The sequence below is a fragment of the Marmota flaviventris genome, unplaced genomic scaffold, assembly GCF_047511675.1.
Source record: "Marmota flaviventris isolate mMarFla1 unplaced genomic scaffold, mMarFla1.hap1 Scaffold_878, whole genome shotgun sequence".
Taxonomy (NCBI): Eukaryota; Metazoa; Chordata; class Mammalia; order Rodentia; family Sciuridae; genus Marmota; species Marmota flaviventris.
Window position 1 is genome coordinate 95,001 of NW_027288426.1, and position 13,065 is coordinate 108,065.

A 13,065-nucleotide genomic window follows, 5' to 3' on the forward strand; every position below is an offset into this window, starting at 1 on the left:
ACGGGGCCCCTCAACCCCCGGCTGCGCGAACAGAGCCCCACCGCCACCGCGCGCACACACGCGGCAGGCACCAGCGGCCCACAAGGTGGCCCCACGTGCGCCAGAGGGCCCGGCCAGGCCCAGCGGGAACCCTCCCCCGACTCGAAGGGGGGAGGCGTGGGCCGCGGTAGGCACCAAGAGCAGGCGCTCGGCCCCCACCCGCGGGGGGCCGGCGGACCCCCGCCCTCCCAGACGGCGGGAAGGGGGGGACTCTCGCCTACACACACCACCGACGGTAGCGTAGCGCACAAGGCAGGGGGTGGCCAATGGGGGAATCCGGTACCCCACACGAGGCACGCCCTTCACGGATCGCTAGAGAAACGTTCCTCACTGAGGGTGGGCGGCACCCGACCCAGCCCCTCTCCCAACCGGCCGCCGAGACAACGAGGGGGATCTGCGGTATGGGCAAGCACAAGGCTTCTTGAGCGTTCGCGGCCGGGGACACCCAAAGCCCCATCGCCTCGGGGACCGGACCGGCCCCAGCTCGGCGTCCCGCCACAATCGCTCAAACGCCCGGGCAACGTCTCCTTTCCCCACCGGAGGTGGGGAAGAGCGCCCGGGCGCCCGCTCGCCTAACACTCCCCACGCCACTCGGCACTGGGGACGACAACGCAACCCGCTCCCCCCCGGAGAGGGAACGCGCAACGCTGCCGAGCTTACCGCCTCGATCCCCCGAGCGAAGCAACAACGCTCTTCCTTTCGGGCACTCGCCTCAGAAGCCCCCGCAGACGGGGCGAGACCGACAGCGAGGCGGCGGCCGGCCGCGGCAGCGGCACTGGGATCGGGAACAGCACACACCGGCTCAGCCTCAGGCACCTCAGGAAACGACCCGGAGCGCCCCAGGAGCACCGAAGCAGAGGCGCACCGTCGCGCCAAAGCAGCACGGCGGCAGCCCTCCCCGGCGCGGGGAGGGCCACACAAGGCCCTTGGCCGCCCAGAGCGGGCGGCGAGCGAGAAGCACCCGCTACGTCAAAGGACCCCGGGAGCGAGGTCGAGGCCGGATTCCGCACCCCCGCCCTTCCCCGCACCGCGAACGGGCGGGGAGGCAAGGCGAGGGACCCGCAGGCAGGACGAGAAGAGCTGGCCCATTCACCATGAATGTCCGTCCCTCGCCTGGCGCGGCTTTGGTCCAGCCCAGGAGAGCGCAGAGTCACCACATCGATCAGCAGAGTGGGCGGGAGAGACCCAGGGAGCAGGGGGAGACCCGGCGAGGACCGCTTCTAAGAGGAGCCTGCTACGGCCTCACCGGCCCCACACCCCAGGGAGAGCGGCCGACGACACGGAACGGGGAACGCCTGACACGCGCGACTCAGAGCCATGGAAACGAGCGTCGTCACACCGCCCCCGGTGCCCGCAGCGAGGAGCGCACGGGCGGTAAAGGACCACCCGCCACCTCCCCCGCCGCCCCCCGGCGCCAGAAGACCGGCCGGCCGGAGGTGGCACCACCACCGCGAGGGCACTCCAGGTGCGCCAAAGAGCCGTCGCACGCAGGCCCAGGCAAGCAGCTCCAGAGGGAACGGGTCCGGGCCACCCCATCAGCCCAGAGCCCGGCACGCACCCGGAGGCCCAAGCTCCCTCCCTCTGGCGGCACGCGCCAGAGGACAACGTGTCAGCACCTACCCGATGGCAGAAAACGGCCAACTCGGGCCAAAACAATCGCGACCGGGGCAACGGGGAACAGTTCACTCAGCACTGCCGCCTTCCCTGAACAGAGTCGCGGTCAGCACACCGCGATATCGAGCCCATCACCGAGCTCCAGAGCCCCTAGGGACAACTGGTCGACCCTCGTGGACGAAGGCGAAAACAAGAGACGGGGACCACCATCTCCAACGAGCAGGACCGGGGGGCGGCCGGGGAACACGCTAAGGCGACCCACCACCGAAGGACGCCGGGCATAGCCATCAGGACAAGCCCCGGGCAGCGGGCCCCCAAAGAGGGAATGCGGCAAGGCCGGCCAAGCACACCCCTCTGGCCCGCCCGGCGCAGCCCCGCGGCCACGCGGCCAAAACCCGTGAGAGAGAGAGGGAGAGGGAGAGGCAGCGGGAGAAAAATAACACAGGAGTCCCGGCGACCGACCCAGACGGGGCCAAGCGAAGCCCGTGGCGGCGAAGGAACCGCTCAGACTGCCACCCGAGGCGCCCGCGGCCCGGACCGAGCAGGGAGAGAAGACAACCGACACACACACAAAGCCTGCCGGTCCAGTATACCGCCAACGGGCCACAACGGCCCAGCCCAGCGCGACCGAGACAGTTCCGCTGGCGCCGCCCAACTCCTGGATCTCTGTCTCGGCCACCGCCACCGAATATCACGCCTTGGCGACTTCCGAGGATCAGACGCTCCCATAAAAGCGGCCACCAGGTGGAGCTCGACAACCGTCAACCAAATCAGGCGGAAGGGACGCGGAACCTCGGGCGGCGTCAGCGGGATCCGCTCCGCAGGGGTCGTAGAGAGTCACCCGGACACATCCCACCAGCCGGGGCGCCCCGCCAGGGCCCCCCACAGCGGCGGGCGCGAGACGCAGGCAGATCGGCCCAGCACCCCTAGAGAATCCGGCCGGGGACACGGGCGGTGTGGGACTTCAAAACCGAAACCACCACGGTGAAGCCACTATCAGACGGGCAGATTGCTAGGCCACGGTCGGATCCATCCACAGAATGGAGGAATTGACAGAAACGTGTAAAAACCCGTTGAAATCGGTTGCTTGGGAATTTGATCTGCTGGTCTTTGGGCTTGGTGTTTCCGCCTGTTTCTGTACCCAAAAAAAAAAAAAAAACCGGAAGATGAACAGCCTCTGAGAATCCTCCCTCCTCTGTCTGTGTCTGTGGTTCAGTGCCAGAGGGCCGGCCTAGCACATAGGAGGCACTGGGTTTGAGCCTTAGCGCGGCATACAAAAAGGAACACAGTCAAGAGAAGGCGTGCTGTCCACCTACAACTACTCTAAAAAAGAAAAAAGAAAAAGAAAGAATACTGACCATAACAGGAAAAAGGATTCTTCCTTGTGGAGTTCTATTTTGTCTGGCCACATTTTATATACATATATAAACATTTTTTTTTTATTATTTTTTTAAGAGAGAGTGAGAGAGAATTTTAATATTTACTTTTTAGTTTTCGGTGGACACAACATCTTCGTTTGTATGGGGCGCTGAGGACCGAACCCGGGCCGCACGCAACCAGGCGAGTGCGCTGCCACTTGAGCCACATCCCCAGCCCCTTTTTTAACTTTTACTTATTTTTCTTTTTTAAAGACAAAAGAAGGAGAGAGAGGGAGGGAGGAGAGAGAGAGAGAGAGAGAGAGAGAGAGAGAGAGAGAGAGAGAGAGAGAATTTTTTAATGTTTGTTTTTCAGTATTCAGTGGGCACAACATCTTTATTTTATTTTATGTGGTGCTGAGTATCGAACCCAGCGCCCCGCGCATGCCAGGGGAGCGCGTTACCACTTGAGCCTCATCCCCAGCCCATTAATTCTTATCTGTATTTGTGTTTTTATTTACCAATTTTTTTTTTTTCATCTTGTGAAAACAGATCAACTTTAATTTCAGCACCTGAAGCTATCCAAGGGTATGCTCTATAAAGGTCATGGGACTGTTGTACACATTCAATAAAGTGACAACTCTGCCATACCACTTAGTATCTCACAATCAGGAACATACTTTTGAATTGCTTAAACAGAATCCACAGAATTAAAACAAAATCAGAAGCCATCCACAGTTATACTAATTGTCAATTACAAGTTTTACAATTAATACTTGATATAACAGTCAATATATAGCAGGGGATATTGAAATGATTTCAGAGTCTCATCCAGTTGTATTCGATTGGGAAGGTTTCTTGAATGGGGATAAAACTGGCCAAAGATAGATACAACCAGGATCAGACCAGCAAGTAAAAGTCCTACCACAGTTTCTGTGGTTTCCACTTTTTTTTTCTTTGTCAGTTAAAAGTGAACAGTGAGAATTAAATACTTATCTTTACATATACACAAGGTATGCTGTGAAGCATACTTGCTTACAAACATATAAAAATACTTGTTAAATAGTTCAATAAGAAAATAATGCACAAAAGTACATAGCAAAAACATTAACCATCTGTGACTCTGGAAAGCTCAATTCCGTGTTTTATATGACAGCAAACAAAAACAACTTTAGTTTTTTTGGAATGCCTTAAACCTGAAATACTTGAAAAGGAAGACAGACAGAAATCATTCATTCTTATCCTTAGCATGGCTGTGAAAGAGTTAAATTAAGAAACCAAGTACACATTGAGATGCCCAAGTCCAGAATGAGTCCAAATATTTGGCCACATAGAACACTATCATCTTCAAGAGGAGGAGTCATCACAGGCTTGATAAGCAGTTTTTTGTTTTTTTTTTTTTAAAGAGAGAATTTTTTAATATTTATGTTTTAGCTTTCGGCGGACACAACATCTTTGTATGTGGTGCTGAGGATGGAACCCGGGCCGCACGCATGCCAGGCGAGCGCGCTACCACTTGAGCCACATCCCCAGCCCCGAGAAGCAGGTTTTAATCCATAAATACAATAGGTATTTTGGTATTTTGGCCACTGGGAAAGAAAAGCTGTAGTATCAAGAAAGGTCTGATATGTCTCAATTTTGTAAACTCCGTTCAGTGTATTTAAGGTTATGTAAGGTTGACATCAAAATCTTTAAAGATAGGCAAAAAATTCATATTAAAAAAAAAACCCTCCTGTGGATGTTAGAATAACAGTAGGTAATATGATTCCAGAAGTTAAAAATTATTTCACAACCTAAAACTTCAGCTTAGCAAACAGCTTAGGTTGCACAACTGATTCATCCCTATTAAGATGTAAGCCCTTAAAAGAAGAATATGTCTGTATATGTAGACATGTATTTAGAAAGAATCAGATCATCTTTGAAGCAGCCTTAGTGTTTCCTTTAAATTGGTCTGGAAAGGATTAGCCGGCTTCTTGGTCTAAGGCTAACACGGTGATCATTTGTCTAAGGCTAGAAAGGTACCAACATGAGGTAAACCATCAGGAGAGGAGGAGGAGATGAGGGCTTTTCCTGGGAGTTGGTAGCTAAAATTCAAGGGATTCTTAGAAAATGACACAATGGCAGCCTTTCTTGTCTTTTTCTTTCCGAGTTGGTTCCGGTGAAGGAGGACATTCTTGCTCTTGAAATTTCCTTATAACCCGGACAAGTTCATGAAAGGCTTGATCTACATTCATCCTCATCTTTGCTGATGCCTCCATGTATGTTACTTTAAGTTGCCATGCTAACTGCTGTCCTTCCTCCTGTGTAACCTGTCTTTCATGATCCAGGTCTGCTTTATTACCAATTAAAATCATTGGAAACTCATCACGATCCTTTACTCTGAGAATCTGTCTCTGAAACGTATAGATTTCTTCAAAACTGCGGAGCCCAGCCGGGCCGTGCCGCGCCGAGCCGCGCCGAGCCTCCGCCGCCCGCCCTAGGCCCGGCTTCGGGGACGTGTGCGGACGGGCGGGGGTCCCGAGCGCCGGGAGCTGCCAGGAAGGACTCTGGGCGCGGCAGCAAGCCCCGGGGCTGACTTGGTGCCGCCCGAGGCGCAGAGAAGCCGACTGAGCGCAGGGGTCAGGGGCTGTAGCGGCCGGGGACTGGCTCCTCTGAGCTTCTCCGCAGCGCCTGCGGAACGCAGCCTCCACCGCCGCTACAAATGGCCGTCTATTTACCTATCTGTTTACCTGAGTTTTTTGTTGTTTTTTGAGCATTTTCTTAAACCGCAAGTCATTTTCCATTGGGTCACAGAGCCAAATTTTACGTTTAGGCACTTGGTAATAAGAAGCTATAACAGGGCTCTAAGAGCGGTTGCCTTGGCTAAAAAGCGTGGGCCCTTGTCCCAGAGCGAAACAACAACAACAACGGGGGGGGGGGGGGGGGGGGGGGACAAAAAGCCAAAAAAAAAAAAAAAAAAAAAAAAAAGAATCAAACAAATAATCCAATCAATCCATGGGCCAAGGACCTGAACAGATACTTCTCAGAAGTGGATTAAGACGCTCCTATAAAAGCGGCCACCAGGGGGAGCTCGAAAACCGTCAACAAAATCAGGCGGAAGGGACGCGGAACCTCGGTCGGTGTCAGCGAGATCCGCTTAGCAGGGGTCGTAGAAAGTCACCTGGACACGTCCCGCCAGCTGCCCACCCCACCCCCACCCCCACCCCCCCCCCACCCCGCGCCAGGGTCCCCCGCAGCAGCAGGAGGCGCCGGCAGTCTGCCCAGCACCCCTAGAGAATCCGGCGGTGTGGGACTTCAAAACCGAAACCACCACGGTGAAGCCACAATTAGTCAGGCCGACTGACTGATAGGCCACGGTTGGATCCATCCAGACTATGTAGGAATTGACGGAAACATGTAAAAATCAGTTTGAAATCGGTTGCTTGGGAATTTGATCTGCTTGTCTTTGGGCTTTGTGTTTCCTGCTTTTTCAGTACAAAAAAAAAATTGGAAGATGACCAGCCTCTGAGAATCCTTTCTTGTCTAGGGGCTGTCTGTGTCTTTGGGTCAGTGGCAGAGGACCGGCCTAGCACAGAGTTTGAGACTTAGCACGCCATACAAAAAGGAACAAATCGAAAGAAGGTGTGCTGTCCACCGACAACGTACTACGAAACAGAAAAAAAAAAAAAAAAAAAAAAAGAATACTAATCATAATAGGAAAAAGGATTCTTCCTTGTGGAGTTCTATTTTGTCTGTTTGGCCATTTTATCTTTTTATTTCTTTCTTTTTTTTTTTTTTTTTTTTTTTTTTGTTGTTGTATTTTTATTTTTATTGATCTATCAATATCACGGAGCCAAATTTTACATTTAGGCACTTGGTAATAAGAAGCTGTAACAGGGCTCTAAGTGAGGCTGCCTTGGCTAAAAAGCATGGTCTGTTGCCCTAGACTGAAACACCACATGCTCTGGGATAAATCAAGCTGGAGAAAGCTTGCCATCTCTACCTTCATTTTTATCTGTGTGCACATATTACGCACTGTTTCATCTAAGAAGTAGCAGTGCAACCAATATCTATCAGCCCTAAATGGACCCAACCCCTGCCCTCCCCAGCCACACAGGAGAGACCACAGTCTGAGCAAGAGCACTTCATGGTGTTGTCAGTCTGGTGTTGTGGCTCAATGGTACAGCACTTACCAAGTACGTATGAGGCACAGGGTTCAATCCCAGCACCACATTAAAATCATCATCATCACCTAAATAAACAAAATAAACATATGTATATATTTATCTGTTTATTTATTGGAGGAGGCCTGTAACCAGGGATTGAACTCAGTGGCACTCACTGACTGCGGAGCCACATCCCCTAGCCCTACCTATCTAGTATGTTACTTAGAGACAGGGTCTCACTGAGTTGCTTAGTGTCTCACTTTTGCTGAGGGTGGCTTTAAACTCTCGATCCTCCTGCCTCGGCTGTGTGTGTGTGTGTGTGTGTGTGTGTGTGTGTGTGAGAGAGAGAGAGAGAGAGAGAGAGAGAGAGAGAGAGAGAGAGAGAAGCGTGTCTGGGATGACAGGCATAGGCCACTGTACCCAGTCACTTATTTATTTTATTTTCAGTATGACTTCAAGGTACACACAAGACAATCACTGCCAGGCGTAGGAGGAACATAGCACATTGATAAACAGTCAGATGTTTGAGGAAGCATTCAACAATCTTAAGGTAGTGTGCAAGTCTTTCAATAACCTCAAAATACCTACATGAGGGTTGGGATTGTAGCTCAGTGGTAGAGTGCTTGCCTTGCATTCGTGAGGCCCTGGGTTCCATCCTCAGCACCACATAAAAATAAATAAATAAAAATAAAGATATTGTGTCCATCTACAGCTGAAAAACAAATAAATACATAAATAAATGGATGAATGAATAAATAAATACCTACATGAAAACCAGAGAGAATTAAAAGAAACGATGGATAAATCTATTATGGCAAAGAGGCGAGAACACTCATCCCTTAGCAGCTGACGACTTAGGCCATAAATAAATAATCAGTAACAAAGGACAGCAGAACTACATCGCGAACAACCCACACCTAATGGGCATGTTCAGAACACTGCAAGGCCACCACCACACAGCAGACATTCTTTTAAAGCGAATACGGAATGTTTACCAAAGTTGACCGTAGAATGGAACATAAACCAAATCTCCACAAAGTCTAAAAGATGAAATCACACCACAACTCTTCTCTGAACAACACAAAAGTAAGCTGGAGGTCGGGCATGTTGGCCACTGCCAGGAGTCATTTCAAGAACCGGATTAAACCCAAAGAAAGTATAAACCTGTAGATTCACAAATCTCAGGGAGAAATAGCAGCATCCATCTTTCACAAACTCTTGAGAGGGGCAGGTCAGGGGTCAAGGTGAGATTGAAATACCCCCAACAAAGTGTCAACTTTATCAAATCAGTAGCCTAGAGAGAGCAGGTACTTGTACTATTCCTTCTCGGTGCCATTGTGGTTTTTCTTTGGGGGGGGGGGAGGGGGAGGGGTGGTTCCAGCCTCTTTGGGTTCCTACCACTTTGTCTGCAAGGGAAAATTTGTTTTCTGTCAGGATGGGGTGCCAGTTATCAGGACGGGCGGGGAAGTAAGATTCTTACACTAAACCGGGCTTGCTTGGGGGCAGGTCTCAGTTCTAATTTACATAACAAAAGGCAGTGCAAAGTCTCTCCCACTGCCCCTGAAGGAAGAAAAATGTGGCCTCTCCAGGCTGTTCACAATTCCCAACCTGTTTCAAATTCCAGTATGGTTTCGCGTATCTGTTTTAAGGGTCAGTTTGTCTCTCTAACTCTGCATTTATGCTGACCGATTGGTTTAAAACTAAACTAAGAGGTTAATTTGAATATCATTTGTTTCACAGCATTGGTTCAATGTGTCCACCAGCATTTAATTTCTCTCTCCTGATGTTCCTTAGTAATCTGATTGCTTTGGCCTCCTTCTCCTGGATCATGTGTAACTTGCCCCCCTTTGGTATAAAAAGAAACCTAGGAGGAGATTGATCCTAAAGAAAAGGGGTGCTCCACTAAGTGAGAAACTGAAAATCAAGCGAGAGAGAGAGAGAGAGAGAGAGAGAGAGAGAGAGAGAGAGAGAGGGAGTGTAAGTTATAGAGAGAGAAGGGGAGAGTCTCTTGTACTTCAGGGTTTTTGTTTGTCTGTCTGTCTGTTTGTTTCTTTGTTTGTTTGTTCTCTAATAATTACAGTGTTTCAATTGGAAGCTCTGCCCTGGGTAATTCTTTCCAATTCTTAGAAAGTAGTAACTGTGGTTATGTTCATTTCTGTTAATGATCCATTCTTCCTGCCTCTTAAATTCATTGATCACCCAGAACTTTTTTGTTTGGGGCAGGAGGGGGCCAGGTGCTTGAGAGAATTTTCTTTTTTTTTTCCTGTGTCATTTGAACGGAGATTTGGACCTCTGACTAAGAGTAGAGTTTTCCTAGAGAAAAGAGAAGAGCTCTAAGGGAAAAGCAGGGGGATTAGATTTAAAAAAAAAAAGCCTTTTGAAACCAAACTATTGTTAGCTAAAACTGCTTACTCTTTGCCGTGAATGAGAAGAATCTTAAAATATGTGATATGTTTGGGTCAGTCCAATGTGTCTTTGCGATGATTCATCATCTGAAGTGGCACTCCCTTTCTCCACTGAAAAGTCTTAACTGGGCCTCTTCAGAAATCTTCACCCAGACTGGTTTTAGGTCTGTCAGCCCGAAGAGTCTCTGCCAAAGAATTCAAGGTGGATAAACTTCCTATTTTCGTGTCACCCTGTTTACTTGGCCACTGGCCGAGAAGATACCAGCACTCCCCCTTACTAGTTTTTCACAAACATATCCAGAATAGTACTTTGAAGAAATGTGCAAACAAGGCCTCTGGCCTTGAGCTGGACTTCACAGAGATGTCTACAGGTTTAAGATACGAGAAGAAGTTACCAACTGGACTCCATGGTAACAGCTGGCAGGGGGAGACTAGACAGGGGAGAAGAAGCTCTCCCCTTCTCAGGTGTTGTCCTCGAGGGGTTAACATGCCCAGAACAGTGAGAGAAAAAGCTGCTTTTATGTGAACTTCTGCTGACCATGAGTTTCTGAGCCCCTCCCCTTACATGCTCGGTAGAAAACTCTGAAACTACCTGAACTCAGGGGATTAATTCATTACAGCAAAAGCCAGCCGTGTCCTCTGAACTTGGCTGCAGCCAAATAAAACCGTTTTCCTGCTCTGTTCGGTCGGTGCCTTGCCTCATTTGTCCCTACAACACATCCATGTAAGGAAGACTTTATCAAGCCAGTAGCCTAGGTAAAGCAGGTTCCAGGTTGCTTTTTGCCACCACCACCACCACCACCACCACCACCACCAACAACAACCCCTCCCCCCTTTCGCCCCCCCCCCCCTTCTTTGCAACTGAGAGATAAGATCGAGCTAACATGGGTCACTCTATATGCAATGAATACCAATAATTTCTTCTGATTTTTTTTAACTACATACAAACAAACAAACCAAAAACCATGAAAAGTATAAACTATGTTACTGAGAATCAAGAAGAGTAATTCACTCATGTAAATTCAGAAATTCGTAAGGGTGGCTGTGGTTTCTGTCTGTTGCTGTTGTTGTCCTTTTTGTCTTTTTTAAAAAAAATTTTCTCCCAACTGTCAAATCAAGGAACTGGGGGGGGGGGGGGAGGTGGGGGTGGGGGTCAGAAAGAAAATGTAACAGGGGTCCACTTTATATGCTTTGAGTATAAGTCTCACTGCTCAGCCACTGAGGCTCATGTTAAAACCCATATCCTTTTTCCTTTCTCTTTTTCCTTCCCTCCCCCTCCCTAATCATAGGTGAAGGCTATATTGACTTTCAGGGTCGGTTATCTGCCCATTGGCTAACAAATATTTAGAATTTCCATCCAGAAAATCACTTTTCTGTTTGATAACCTTGTTAGGCCTCGAACAACAGAGTGTCAGCAGAGTCGTCAGAGTTTTGTTGCTGTAAAGGTTCAGTTCTTATGTTTTCTTATTATAATAAATTCCCCCTCTTCCTTCTGAGATGCTTTGCCTCTGAGCAACACCCCCCCCAACACCTACCCCCCCTTCTCTCTCTCTCTCTCTCTCTCTCTCTCTCTCTCTCTCTCTCTCTCTCTCTCTCATTACCGCAGGGCTCCATAAGTTGCTGAGGCTGTGTTAGTCTTGTGATTCTCCTGAATCACCCCACATGTCTGTCACTGGAGATGTGTGCACATCTGGGGACTAGAGTAGTATGCTGTGTGTGAGAGATTATTTTATTCTTCAAAAGTCGGTACACTTAAAGACATATAGGTTTCCTACATGAGAGGTCACCAATTAGTGCCCTTTTTATTAGAACGTGTATTGTATCGAAGCTCTAAACTTATCCCATAGTCAGTGACACATGTGGAAGTTCTAACATATGCATTCGCATTCGGTGTAACATTCAGATTTAAAAAAAAGAAAAAAAAGATCTGTGCTTGGGGCTGGGGATGCGGCTCAAGTGGTAGCCCGCTCACCTGGCATGCGTGCGGCCCGGGTTTGATCCTCAGCACCACATACTAACAAAGATGTTGTGTCCACCGAAAACTAACTAACTAACTAACTAAATAAATAAATAAATAAATAAATAAATATTTAAAAATTCTCTCTCTCTGTCTCTCGCTCTCACACTCTCTCTAAAAAAAAAGTTTAAAAATAAATAAATAAATAAAAAGATCTGTGCCATTAATGACCAGTTTTCACATCTGTTAGTTTTAATTGAGTAAGTAAGGGTTTGGTGATCGTTTGTTGAAAGAATACTCCTGTACCAGGTGAGTGGCACTGTTTTCTGAACGCATAAGAGTATTTGTCCACTTGAGTCCAAGCTGTTCACCTAGGTCCAACTGTTGGTGAGCAAAAACCACATCGTGGCAGTTATCTGGCCAGAGTCATAGATTCTGAACGTGGCTTCCAAAGTCAAAGGTCAATGAATGTACGTAGGACTTCTAGGCAATGTGATGTGAAGATCTCTGGGCTTGTTGTACAATAAATATGTCTGTGTTCCTTCAGCATTGAAGGAAATGTATTCATTCTAGAATGCAAAGCTTGGGCTAGGGTTTTAGCTCGGTAGTAGACCACTTGCCTGGGACGTGTGGGGCGCCGGATTCGATCCTGAGCACCACAGAACCCAAAACAAAGGGGCACACAAGCAAATAGGGTAAAGATAGTGTGTCCATCCATCTACAACTCAAGAAATTAAAGGGGAAAAAAATTAAAATGCAAGTTTTAGCCAGGCATGGGTTGGGGGTTCATGTCTGTCCTCCCCCCCCCCCCCCCCCCCAGAGGATCAGGAGGAGCTTGAGAGAAGGATTGTAAGCTCATAGCGAGAGAAAGTAACCTCGCGAGACCCCTGTCTCCAAAAGAAAAGTTGTGATAGTAAAAGCAAATGGGACTCCGTTTTGTTTTATGTCTCCATTCTGTAAAACAACCAGGCCAAGTAGAAGGGTGATGACTGGGGCAAGATGTTCTTTTCCTTGTGCTATAGAAACCTTTAAGAACACGGAAATGGGACATTGTTTCTGTAACTAGCCCATAACGGGGGGGGGGGGGGGGGGGGCGGCTATGCTTCTGTCACTGGAGTGGCTAGGCTGATTGTGATTGGCTGAGCGTCCCTCCGCCTGACTTCACTCTCCCGCTTCTGTAACATGGCTATGGCTTGCTTGCATTAGCTAGACGCCCCCTCCCCCCAAAACGTCCCTTTTGCAGGTTTCAGGCTTATAAGGGGCACCCTTGCAATTGTTTGGGGCTGGCCAGGGGAACAGCTTTATGTTCTTCTGCTCAGTCGCCACTACTTGTGCTTTAATAAAGGCTTGATTCCTTTCTACGTGAGTGGTCTGGAAGTCAGTTTTTGAAACCCTGGGACCAAGCTTTAACTAGAACAAGCAAGCAAGCCAGAAAACAAATGAATAGATAGATAGATAAATTGAATATGGGGATGTGGCTCAGTCAGTGGTCAAGTGAGCGCTTCTGGGTTCAACTCATAAATCAATGGATTTACCAAAAATGTATAAAA